Here is a 13,083-nt window from a genome sequence, read left to right as displayed (position 1 = left end):
ATGAAGACGGAAAATATTTATTAAGCAATAAAATATTTATTGAGCACTTACTATCTGGAAGGCAGAAAGGGCAATCTGTTATATAAATGTACTGCATACATTATTTCATTTGCTGCTGTCAACAATCTGGGTGTAACAATTACTCCCAATTTAAAAATGAAAGACTTGAGTTTTAGGAAGAGTAACTTGCCTAATAGTATCCTGCACTATTTAGCAGTAGAGCTAGGATTGAACTCTGGTCGGTTATTTCAAAGCTCATAATCTCAGTCTGTATGCAATGTTACACCGGAAGTGTTTTTTGTTATTGTTTTTTTTCTTTTTCCTGAAGGATGTCACCAGTAAAACAATGTTCCACAAAAAGTAGAGTTATCCATGTATTAGGCAGCTTTATCCAAACTCTAAGGTGACTGCTCATGAGCAAAGTGGTACTTCAAGAGTTGGGGTTCTGGTCCATTTCTACACAAGCTGCGGACAGGTCCTCCAATTCTCAAATATAATGCAGGCTGACCACTGTATTTCTTATTTTATTCCAAGATTATCTATCCATCTTGGCTGATTGAGGTGGTCATAATTGCCTATCTGCCACTATTAATATGTTTCATTTGCCTACTATGGTTTGAAAACAAGGTCCAAAGGGCTCCATGATTAATTCTTGATGTCTGAAAGAATCAAAATAAAGATAGCATCACACACTGAGCGCCTAGTGCACCAGACCCTGCACTAAGGGCTTTATATGCCTTCTCATTTTAATCCTCACTAAGATTATGTAGAGCATTTGGTATTATTTTAACATTACCCGTAAAGAAACTGAGGCTCAGAGAAGTTAAATAACTTGGACAAGACCTTTTAGCAAGTTGTGCAGGTAGACTTAAAACCTGCTCAACACAACCCATTTGACAAATTCCATAAATGTTTATTAAACATCAGTTCTGTGCCAGGCACAGAGCTGTGAACAGGGATTTAGCAGGGGCACAAGACCAACATGGCTTTGTTATCTAATGAGCCAAGACGGTTGGACTCTGCTGTGTGTTGCATGCCTGTAGCAATGACAGATCACTGTCTATGTATGTAATTGTATTTCTATCCTTTGAGCATATCATTTATAATCCCTGTAATGGAAAAAGCACACCTATTAAGTAGTACTTTGATCATGTTACTGCACTGACCTCAACATGGTATTCTTGATATAATTATGGGCTTTCCGATAGAACATAACTTACTGTGAACAAGACAGGATAGAGGTAGATGGCTTTTCCTTACAACAACAACAACAACAACAAAATAAAAAAGCAAACATAACAACAACAAAACAGAACAAACGCCAGAGTGAATGTAAGCAAAACTTTCCTTAAACATGTTTTCAACTGCAAGTCCCGACATAAAATATTTTATTTTTTTGAAGGGCATGATAGTTTATTTAAAAAAATTGTGCCACACTCATCATAATGACCAGCATACACATCATGATGGCTTTTTTCTTGGGTATTAACTTTGCAGTATTTTTATATACTGAAATGTTTCAATAGGACCAAGAATGTTAGGGAAACAAAGATCTTAGATGAAAATGAACACAAATAATTCTGGTGTCCCACCCCAAAGAAGTCATTTAAACCCCTCATGAATCAGTGGCATGATAATGTTATGTATTTATGAAGAACCTAACTTCTCTCTCTTTTTTTTTTTAAAGTTTATTTATTTGGAGAGAGAGAGAGAGCGAACACAAGCAAGGCAGGGGCAGAGAGAGAGGGAAGGGGAGAATCCCAGACGGGTCCCACACTGTCAACATGGAGCCTGATGCAGGGTTTGATCTCAGGAACCGTGAGATCATGACCTGAGCTGAAATCAAGAGTCAGACACTTAACCGACTGAGCCACCCAGGGGCCCCTAACTTCTCTAAGGAGGCAGCGCGAACTTATACTTCCTTGTACTTTAATCTTATTTTTTTGTCATTTAAGCTATGTGCACCCTGGCTAAAGCACAACCATGCAAGACAGCTCAGATAATTTCCATGCCAGTATCGTACAAGTTTAGTGATTGTACTTAGGAAAAAAAAATCAAACCACCATCAAAATAAAGGGACAAATAAAACTGATTTTCAAATCATTTGAAAAGCATAGTGCTTCTCTGTCTAATATAGATTCAAATTGAAATTGAATTCTATAATTTTAATCTCCAAACTTCTTCACTGAAATTAACATACATATGTGGTGTGTGTGTGTGTGTGTGTGTGTGTGTGTATGTGTATATGTACATATATACACATATATATCTCCAACATAACATTTTAAACAACTGATCAGTAAGCTGATCCTTAGAAAGTGCATTTCTGTTCCTTGAATATTGATAGAAAAAAAGATGTTATGTCCGGGGTAAATCCTCCAACTTGGCAGAAAATGCCAAAAGGAATTTCACTTTGACCTTCCTTGAGGCTGTCATTTTAAATTGCTGTCTTTGTTATATGCTTCTTCCCATTTCTAAATTTAAGCTTAAATTCTATGCTAAGAAGCTACCATTTTTATCACATGATAAAAAACTGTCTCTTTAAATCTTGAAAAAGGAACTTGAAGATTTCCGGAACTGTGAACATGGACATACACTTCAAAATCTGCATTTCTTTGGATTTCTCTCCCCATGGAGAATTCTATTTCTCTGTTCACCCTACTTTTACCTTCCATTTTGTACGTTTTTGTTTCAACCAAGACTCCATGTAACTTGTTGCTGTTGATTGAAACCAGAGAATAGATACTGTTATGAAATTAAAAAGCATAAACCTGCCAAATGACCTCCCTTGAGGAAAATTTAAAGCAGGCCCAGGTATTTATAGTAACCCTTGAAATTTAGGACTTAAATGAACACTGCTTACAAAGAAATACATTTAAGTCCAACTTTAGTTCTTTTTTAATGATATTGCTGTCAAAATAACTACCATTTACTCTAGCGTATGTCAGCTACCATGCTAAATGCTTTCCATATATTACCTTCTAATGCTCCCCTGTGCATCAACTCTGGGTGTCATCTTATAGGAGAGGGGACTAATCTTGGTCAAGGTCACACAATTTTTAAGTGTCAGAGGGGACAAAGACACATTTGCCCAGCCTTCTTCTCCTATTAACACTGAATGTTCCAGTTATTTATTGAGCACCTGCTATGTGTAAGACTGAAAAACGGGGCTTGACCTTCGAGCTCTTAGAGCATTCAGGTCATCTGGGGGAAACCGTATGAATAGGCGGTAAAAAGTACCCTATGGAGGTGTTTAGTTGAGACCAAAGGGACAAGTTGGGCAGAGCCGGGAAGTTGGGGAGTGGAGACGGCAACTGCAGGCAGACGTAAGAGCAAGCATGGACACCCACACACAAGAGAGCCTGTGTCATAAGAAGCGCAGGTGGCTCCGTGGGGTGTTGAGGGGTGAGAAGGACTGCAGATGCTCTGCTGGGAGCCGGGATTGTCTTGATGTCAGGGAGGGTTTCTCCGGCTGTAAAGCAGTCATTGCAGCCGCAACTGATGGGATCTTTTGCATCACTGCATCTCCTCACTCTCCCCACAGGGACAGTTAGAACTGCCTGAGCAGGGGGCCAGAGCTCCATCCTCCACCGAAAGCATTTATTCTCACTCGCTGCCCTTTCATTCTGTCTGTTGCTTGCGCTCCTCTTTGTAAACACATGCTTCTCCTTGGTATCACCTCATTCACAAGAGTGAAATGGGGAACACTTGGCCCTGGGGACCCTGAATGCCTAAGGGTCGTGTTTTTTGAATGTCAGTGTGGGTGTAATAATGTTGTGAAGTCTTGGCACAGCCCTCCTGCACGCTTTTCAGTGCCTGCTTCCACTCCCTCTGGCACCCCTCTCTAACTACACATTTTACAAAAACCCAGGAAACATCATAAATACAGGCTGTTGGGAAAATCACTAAACGAGATCAAGCTGGATTATGTTGCTTAATTTCCATGATGCCTGGTGGCTATTCAAATAAGTACAGTTTTTTTTCCCCCATGATATGTACTGTTTAGCAAATGGATACATTTGTGTCAATATAATTTCTTTTTTTTTATTGCTTATTTATTTTTGAGAGAGAGAGAGAGAGAGAGAGAGCAGGGGAGGGGCAGAGAGAGAGGGAGACACAGAATCTGAAGCAGGCTCCAGGCTCTGAGCTGTCAGCACAGAGCCTGACTTGGGGCTCAAAGTCACAAACTGAGATCATGACTGAGATCATGACCTCTTCCTTTTATATATTAAAAAAAAAAAAAACAAAAACAAAAAAACAAAAAAGAAACAAACCTGAAGTTGGCTGCTTAACCGACTGAGCCAATCAGGTGCCCCATGTTTCAATATAATTTCTTCTTCTTTTTTTTAATGTTTATTCATTTTTTGAGAGACACAGAGAGACAGGGCATGAGCAGGGGAGGGGCAGAGAGAGAGACACACACACAGAATCCCAAGCAGGTTCTAGACTCTGAGGTGTCAGCACAGAGCCTGACATGGGGCTCGAACTCACAGACGCGAGATCATGACCTGTTGAGAAGTCAGACGCTTAACTGACTGAGCCACCCAGACACCTCTCAATATAATTAAGAGTCTTACTCTATTTTTTCCTGGGTGAATCCCCAAGGATGGAAAAGCTATCACCCAAGACATTAGCAGCTGATGGCTACAAGTAGGAATGATCAAATTGACCCATGAGAGAAGAACAAAAATCCATGATTTTTGATGTTATTTGCTGGTGGAGCTACTCGGTAACTTTTCAATATGCAATCCTTTTGACCTGAGAGTGCACCGGGAATTCTGCCAAACCCCTGTTCCACCACAATTTGTCTCTTAAAACAAGCATTCGTACAGCACCGTCATCTTCATTAATCCCTTCAGGAATTGTGCTGGGAAACGAGAATTGTTATTCCCATTTTACAGATACTGAAAGCGAGAGACGAGAAGGGAAGTAACTTGTTATAAATATTTTAGCACATTATTAGGCCTTAAAGTTTCCGGTTTGTCATTAAGCTTATTGAATTTTCCTATTGACCGGGTTGTGCTGTCTCTTTCTAAATGAGCATAGCAAATTCTAATGGGGGCAGGGTATTTAGAATTTTGGGTTACCATTTCTGCTATCCGTTAACCCCAGCAAAGCCCTCTCCTTGAGTATTTGGTATTCTTTTGTCTTTTTGGTTTTGGAGATTATATTCTCAAGGCTAAAAAAGAATAGAGTATTTCTGATTACAGTTCCTTTATGTTAAGTAAAGAAGAAACAGTTCTCCTTTCCCCCACCTCTTCCTCTTATACATTAACAAAACAAAACAAAACAAAACAAAACAAAACAACACAAAACAAAAAACAGAACCAGACTCATACGTAAGGACAATTCACTACAGGGGAAAAATGAATAGTAGTTAGTGCTCATGCTAAAGGATTCTGGAGTTGCAAGGAAGCTGCAATGCACAAATAGCTATACATTAAGATAATATTAACAATTGCTTGAATTTATTGAGTGCTCACTGCTTTTCAGGCACTTTACATACATGATTTCATTTAATCTTTACATTAGACCATTGAGGGAGGTGGTATTATTAACCTTATCATGTGTATGAGAAAGCCAAGGCTTAAGGAGTTTGAACAATTTTCCTGAACACATACAACCAGGAAAACAGAGCCAGGTTTCAAAATCCTATGCTCTGATTCCTGAACCAATGAATCCTCCTCTCTTTCTTTTCAAAATTGTTTAGCTATTCACTGGCCAGTAAGTTTTAGAACCAATTGGTCAATCTGTATAAAACATCTGCTTATGTTTTATTTACAATGCAATGTCTTTAAAGATTAATTGGGGGAAATAAGACATCTTCACAGTAATAAGTTTTTTCATCCAAGACGGATGGAGTGGCTGTCTATTTGTTCTTCTATGTTGCTTAATATTTGCAACAAAATATAGTTGCTTTTTCTTCATAACAACTATGTGCATTCTTTGTTAGGTAACTTCTGGTCACTTTATAAGCTTTGTTGCTATTTAAATGGTTTTTTACTCCGGTTTTGTTCCCTGTTTTGTTATTGCCGGTAAAAAGAAATGTTTTCTAAGTTGACCTTGAACTAACAACCTTGTTTATCAATTTTAACTACCTCTAGCAGTTTTGGCTTTTGTTTGCTTTTCTTTATAGATGGTCAAATCATCTTCAGATAGTGACAGTTTTTCTCTTCCTTTCCAATTCTAATGCTTCTTTTTACTTTTTCTCCAAGCTAATGTTGAACAGTAGAGATAAGAGTGAGAATTCTTGTTTTCTGAACTGAAAGGAAATAAATATCAAATAAATATTTTACATGATTTTTTTTGGACAGGACTAATCAAGTTCAGGATCAATTCCTAGTTTTATATCTTTGTTGTTATTGTTGTTTTTAATCATAGAACATTTCTGGGTGCCTCTGTGGTTCAGTCGGTTAAGCATCCAACTCTTGATTTTGGCTCAGGTTATGATCTCATGATACCTGAGATCAAGCCCCATGACAGGCTCCCTATGGACAGCGACCCTGAGATTTCTCCCTCCCTCCCTGCCCCTCCCCTGCTCACTCTCACTCTCTCTCTCTGAAAATAAATAAATAAACATTAAAAAAATCATACAACATTTCTGATCAATTGTTAATTATGTGATTTTTCTCCTTTTGGAGATGTGATGACTCTACTGATGGATTTTCTGTTGGTAAATTATATTTACATATGATTTAAATATGCAGATGAAAATAGAACAATTTGGGATAGGCCTTATTTGTTTACAGTTCTTTCCGTTTTATTAGAATCCATTTGATATTTCTATCTACCAATTTTGTATCAATATTAATAAGCAATTTAGATGCATATTACTTTTTTCATATAGATTCTCATTTGGTTCTGGAATCAAAGTTGAATTAGCCTTTTAATTTTTTTTAAATGTTTATTTATTTTTGATAGAGAGAGAGAGAGAGAGTGAGCAGGGAAGGGGCAGAGAGCGAGGGAGACACAGAATCTGAAGAAGGCTCCAGGCTCTGAGCTGTCAGCACAGAGCCCAATGCAGGACTTGAACTCACTAATGGTGAGATCATGACCTGAGCCGAAGTCAGATGCTTAACACACGGAGCCACCCAGGCGCCCCACTGAATTGGCCTTTTAAATGGATGGGCAGCTTTCCTTTTTTTTCTGCTTGGTGGAGCAACTTGAATGGGATAAGAATTTTTTTAAATTTTATTTATTTATTTTGAGTGAGAGAGAAAGAGAGAGAGAGAGAGAGAGACAGAGAGAGACAGAGAGAAAGTGGGGGAGGGGCAGAGAAAGAGAGAGAGAGAGAGAGAGAGAGAGAGAGAGAATCTCAAGCAGGCTCTTATTTCCAGCATAGAGCCCAATGTGGAGCTTGAACTCACAAACCATGAGATCGTCATCTGAGCCAAAATCAAGAGTAGGATGCTTAACTGACTGAACTACCCAGGAGCCCTGGGATAAGAATTTTGGGGTTCTTTTTTGAATTTCCAAAATATTACCAGACAGCCTGTCATAAAAAAACAAAAAAACAAAAAAACAAAAAAACCAACAAAAAACCCCCCTAAGGTTATCTGAACTTGCTGTGGTAAGGGAGAAAATGCCATTTGACAGAGTCTTGGTGTTTCATAGGAGAAGTCAGGGGTGGGATATTTATAGGGTTTAGGGGTCTGGGCTGAAGCAGTTTAAGATGGGTCTTTCAAAGAGGGAGACTGGTTGAGATTAGACAAAGTTTGTTATGTGATTTAGGTTTGATGAACACAGTGAGGCAAAGATCTTGAAGCGAATATTGATAAGGAAACTGTGGTTTGAGGAGTAAGGAATTCACTCTGGTGAGTGCAGTGTTTTCTTCAATAAATTGATCTGTAAGAATTCCCTGAGGCAAAATGGCTCACTGGAGGATGACATTTGGGCAAAGACCAGAAGAACACAAATATATATGGGTACCTAATGGAAAGTCATTCCAGGCAAAGGGAACAGCAAATGCAGAGGTCCTGAGCCAGGAGGGATGTGTTCAGAAGAGCAAAAAAGCCAGTGTGGTAATAGTCAAAGTCAGAGCAAGAAATAAGAGAATTGAATTCCAGAGAACATTGTAAGGACATTGAGGTTTACTTTCAGAGATATAGGAAACTATTGGGGATTTTTGAGGCGGAAGAGTAACATGATCTAACTTAGATTTTAAAATGATCTGTGGCCATTATGGTGAGAGTAGATTTTAGGGGAGTAAGTTAGGGTGCTATTACAATACTTGAGGTGAGAGATGATGTGATGGCTTCTTTTTTTTTTCAATGTTTATTTATTTTTGAGAGAACAGAGAGACAGAGCATGAGTAGGGAAGGGGCAGAGAGAGAGGGGGACACAGAATTCAAAGCAGGCTCCAGTCTCTGAGCTGTCAGCACGGAGCCCGACTCGGGGCTCAAACCCACAAACCGTGAGATCATGACCCGGGCCGAAGTCGGATGCCCAACTGACTGAGCCACCCAGGCACCCCAATGTGATGGTTTCTTAGATGAGAACAGGAGTGAGTGGAATCAGGATCTGTTGTGAAGGTGAGGCAAACAGATTATGCAGGTATAAGGAGAGTGTGTTGGGAGAGGAAGAGAAGAGTAAAGGAAGCGGCAAGAGTTTGGGCCTGAGCTACTGGAAGAATATAGAAGTTGACATTGATGGGGAAGGGGAAAGCTCTTGGAGGAGGAGGTTTTGGAGCTGTAGATAAGGAATTTAATTTGGGCCAAGTTGATGAGATGCAAGTGGAGATTCCATGGAGGCAGTCAGATGTAGAAGTCTGGAGCTCCATGGAGAGGTCTGTGGTAGAAATAGGAATCTGAAGTTCTTAGCAAACACTGGTACTTACAGTCATGAGACCAGATGAAATCACCTCAGGAACTAGGGTAGAAAAGAAAGTCAAGGCAGTGAGCCCTAGGCTTTCCAATGTTTAGCTAATAGAGGGAAGAAGAGGAACCAGCAAAGGATACTGAGAAAAGACCACTCAGGGCAGTGGAAAGAAAACTAGGAGAAAGAGCAGTGGCCTGGAAGCCAAGGGACATAACTGTTATAAGGAGGAAAGAGTGACTAACTTTGGCCAAATATGAGGATGGATCCTATTTGGATCACCTGACATGTCACTAGGAAGGTAATTGGGGACCTGGGAAAGGACTGTTTGGCTGAGAGTTGAGGGTAAATTCGATTGGAGAAAGCTCAAGAGTGATTCAAAGAAGGAGTTGGGAGGCAGGGAGTGTGGAACCCCTTTTTGCTGTAAATGGGAGAAGAAAGAAGCTAAAGAGGAAAGTGGCATCAAGAGGTTTTGCAACGTGGGGCGCCTGGGTGGCTCAGTCGGTTAAGCATCTGACTTCAGCTCGGGTCATGATCTCACGGTTCCTGAGTTTGAGCCCCACGTCAGGCTCTGTGCTGACAGCTCTGAGCCTGGAGCCTGCTTCGGACTCTGAGTCTCTCTCTGTGTCTCTCTCTTTCTCTGCCCCTCCCCCACTTGCACTCTCTTTCAACATAAATAAATAACTTAAAAAAAAGAAAGATTTTGTAACGTAATGGGGATGATTCAGTAGACAGAGAATAAATTATGGTGTTAGACAGAAAGAAGAGGATTGTGTAAGTGACAATTAGCCTATTTCTCCCCATAATTCTATCTGCTATTGCTGGCCTGTTTCTAACACACATACATATATGTCTAGAACTATTATAAATATATTATCAGTATAATATAGAATTATAAGTATATAGTACATAACAATATAGTAAAGAGTATGTATTATATAATATATATAAAACTTTAAATTTCCTCTTCCAGTGTATTATAATTTTTGTGGTGCTGTTTGCTTTTCATGTCTTCTGTTTTTTGTTTTGTTTTTTAATTTTGGAGAAAGAGAGAGCACGCAAGGGGAGCCTGATGTGAGGCTCGATCCCACGACCCTGGGATCATGACCTGAGCTGAAAATGAGTGGGATGCTCAACCGATGGAGCCACCCAGCCAGTCCATATGTCTTGTTTTTAATATTCCTACCACAGCTGTCTTTTGGTTCAAATTTGGTTCAAATTTGCTGAGATATCTTCATTAATCCCTTAATTTTAAACCTTTCTGTATTCTTCTACATTTAAATTTGTATCATATAGATAATACATTGCTGCTTCTTACTTTTTTAGCCTACTTTGAGTGTCACTATTTTAAGTTGTAAATTTAGTTTACTTATATTAATTTTACATTAGTTCTTATTTCTGATATTTGATAATTGTTTATTTGTCATATATATTTTTTCTCAACATTTCCTTGAATAGGTGAATTTTTCTTATGTAAGTTGAAAGTTGCATACTCTATTTATTCTTTGACTGGTTTTCTCTAAGTTAGTAAGGACAATACACAAGCTTATTTTTTCCCCCCAAAGAAAGCATATTCTTGCATGTCCTTACTGCCTTTGTTCTGTTTCCATACTCAGGTACATTTTTTTGATGCTGTTATCCTTTAGACTTTGATTTGCTGGATTTTATGGCTATTTCCTCTTCTTTTTAAATCTATCTTTTGGCCTTCTGCTTCTTGTTTGCTAATTGCTTATTTATATTACACTCCAAAAAGGTATTACATTGTTTTTTCATCCTTCTCTTATCTCATGAAAGTATTTTTATGTTGATTTCTCTTTTTTCCTGAATATTTGAAAAGTGAACTCACCGTGGAGCGTGCTTGGGATTCTCTCTCTCCCCCTCTCTTTTCCCCTTTCCTGCTTATGCTCTCTCTCAAAAATAAATAAATAAACATTAAAAAAATAAAAATTAATATTTTAGCAGAATATATTCTAAGTTCAAATACCTACTCTTTTCACAGTGTGAATATATTACTTCCTTGTCTTGCATCCAGGGCCCCTGACACGTGATATCAATTTATTACTGTTCTTTTTTAGGTTGTCTGTTCTTTCGCTCTAGGACATAGCTTATAGAATTTTCACTATGTTTTTGATGCCCTTGTAATTTATGATAATGTACTTGGATATGGATTTTTTTATTATTGATTTTCTTTGGCACACTTTATTTTAGATATTGGGGAAATAATAGAAGATGTGGTTTGGCTGAATAAACATAACACCAAATATATTAACCTTCATGAATGATTTTTCATATCTGTCTATTTACCATGCAGGAAATAATGATTATGTATAGTTAACAATGATATCTACCCATTTATTGGTTGTTATTATGTTAGACTCTGTGCAAAGGGTTTTTTTTTTATGTCTTGAGTTTTTATTTAAATTCTAGTTAGTTAACATATAGTGTAATATTGGTTTCAGGAGTAGAATTTGTGATTCATCACTTACATATAACACCCGGTGCTCATCACAAGTGCCCAACTGTATGCAGAAGAATGAAACTGGACCACTTTCTTACACCATACACAAAAATAAATTCAAAATGGATGGAAGACCTTAATGTGAGACAGGAGGAAACCATCAAAATCCTAGAGGAGAACACAGGCAGCAACCTCTGTGCAAAGAATTTTACATGCATTATATTTTAAGCATTTCAATGGCTTTATGAAATAGATACTATTGTTGTTTCCATTTTTAGGAGATGAAGGAATTGAAGTTTAAGACACATATATGACTAACCCAAGATCACTTAGCTAACAAACAATGAAACCAAGGCAGGATCTAATTCCAGTTGTTTTTTTTTTTAAACTCAAGATCTTTCTCATATCACTTTGTTAACCTGTACCTCTAGTTGCATATACATTGTGACAACTTCTTTGTATTTAATTGATCAGTAGTCTAAACATGTATGCTTTAGTTTAGTTTTTTTTTTGTTGTTGTTGTTCAAGGGGGAATCTTATTTACCTACAACTTAAAAAATTACATAAATGTATTCATAAGTGTGTGTGGAGACAGAGAGACAGGGAGGGGGCCAACAGAGGGAGTTTCATGCAAACTGCTTTGAGAATAAGATAATAATGTGGTACAATTGTGAAGATAAGGCAATGTCTGGAGAACGGCTGTGCAGAAGAAGTAGTTCAGAGGTACTATGTGTTCATTACTCTTTCCCTGAAAACTGTCATTTCCTGGTTCCTGCTGAAATACTCTCTATTTGTAAAACAAATGTAAGATCCACATTTGAAACAAGGAAGATTGCTAACTAAGAGCTGTGGGCAGGGTTATAGGTCTCCCTGTCTTTGTCAATAGGAAGATGCATCTGTCACCCGTGTGTCCTGTTAACAGCTTTCCAGTCCTGCTCCTCAATGTCTGGGTCTGGCGACAGGCTAGTGTCAGAATCAAAAGGGTAAAAATGGTGGGAACACATTAAATGTTAATCTGAGCATTACTTTCTTTCTAGATAATTTCTCTGAGGTCAGATGATACTCTCCAAAAAATGCATATGATTTGGATTTCAAATAAAAACAAGTGTTCTTTGATTAGCCAGTCACTTTTCCCACTACTTTCTTTAACTTCTTACAATTCTGTATTGAGTTTGAGAGAGTTTTAATGCTGGGAAAAGGAATTTTGATGATAACAAATAAAACTCGTGGATGGGGGATTTTATTTATGGATGCTCATTTATTGGAAAGAGGTTCTTGAGTCCTAAACTTAAAAGTGACTTGATGGGATTCAAATGGCACTGGCTGTTGGGACTATAAGTCTTCAGGTTACATCTGTCATAATAATATTAAATACTGTTTATTGAGATGCACCGAGAATTTGGAACACATTATTTATGGTCCTCTCAGCAATCTGTGAGGTAGGTACTATATATTGACTTTATAGATGAGCAAACTAAAGGAAATCTCCCAAGGGCATCCAGCTATAAACGTCAGAGCAAGGATTCAAATCGAGACCTACCTTAAATGGCTATACGCCTGTTACATCCCTGCCTGTTAATCCATCACCTCACCCCCAAGATAACGCGTTTTTACCTATCTCTCCTGTGCTGATTCATTGCTTTTATTGAGGTCCCTTTGGTCTTTTTCTCTTGGTACCATGTCAGTCAGTGCCTTGGTTATGAGTAGTTTACATGTTGAAATCCTGGGCCTATGACCTGAGTTTCTATTTTCAGAGCACATTTAACATTCAGCAGCTCCCTAAATAAAACATTTCTTTGCTCAATAACTTC

The sequence above is a fragment of the Panthera onca genome, chromosome B1 (assembly GCF_046562875.1).
Source record: "Panthera onca isolate mPanOnc1 chromosome B1, mPanOnc1 haplotype 2, whole genome shotgun sequence".
Lineage (NCBI taxonomy): Eukaryota > Metazoa > Chordata > Mammalia > Carnivora > Felidae > Panthera > Panthera onca.
This window is presented reverse-complemented; position numbering follows the sequence as displayed.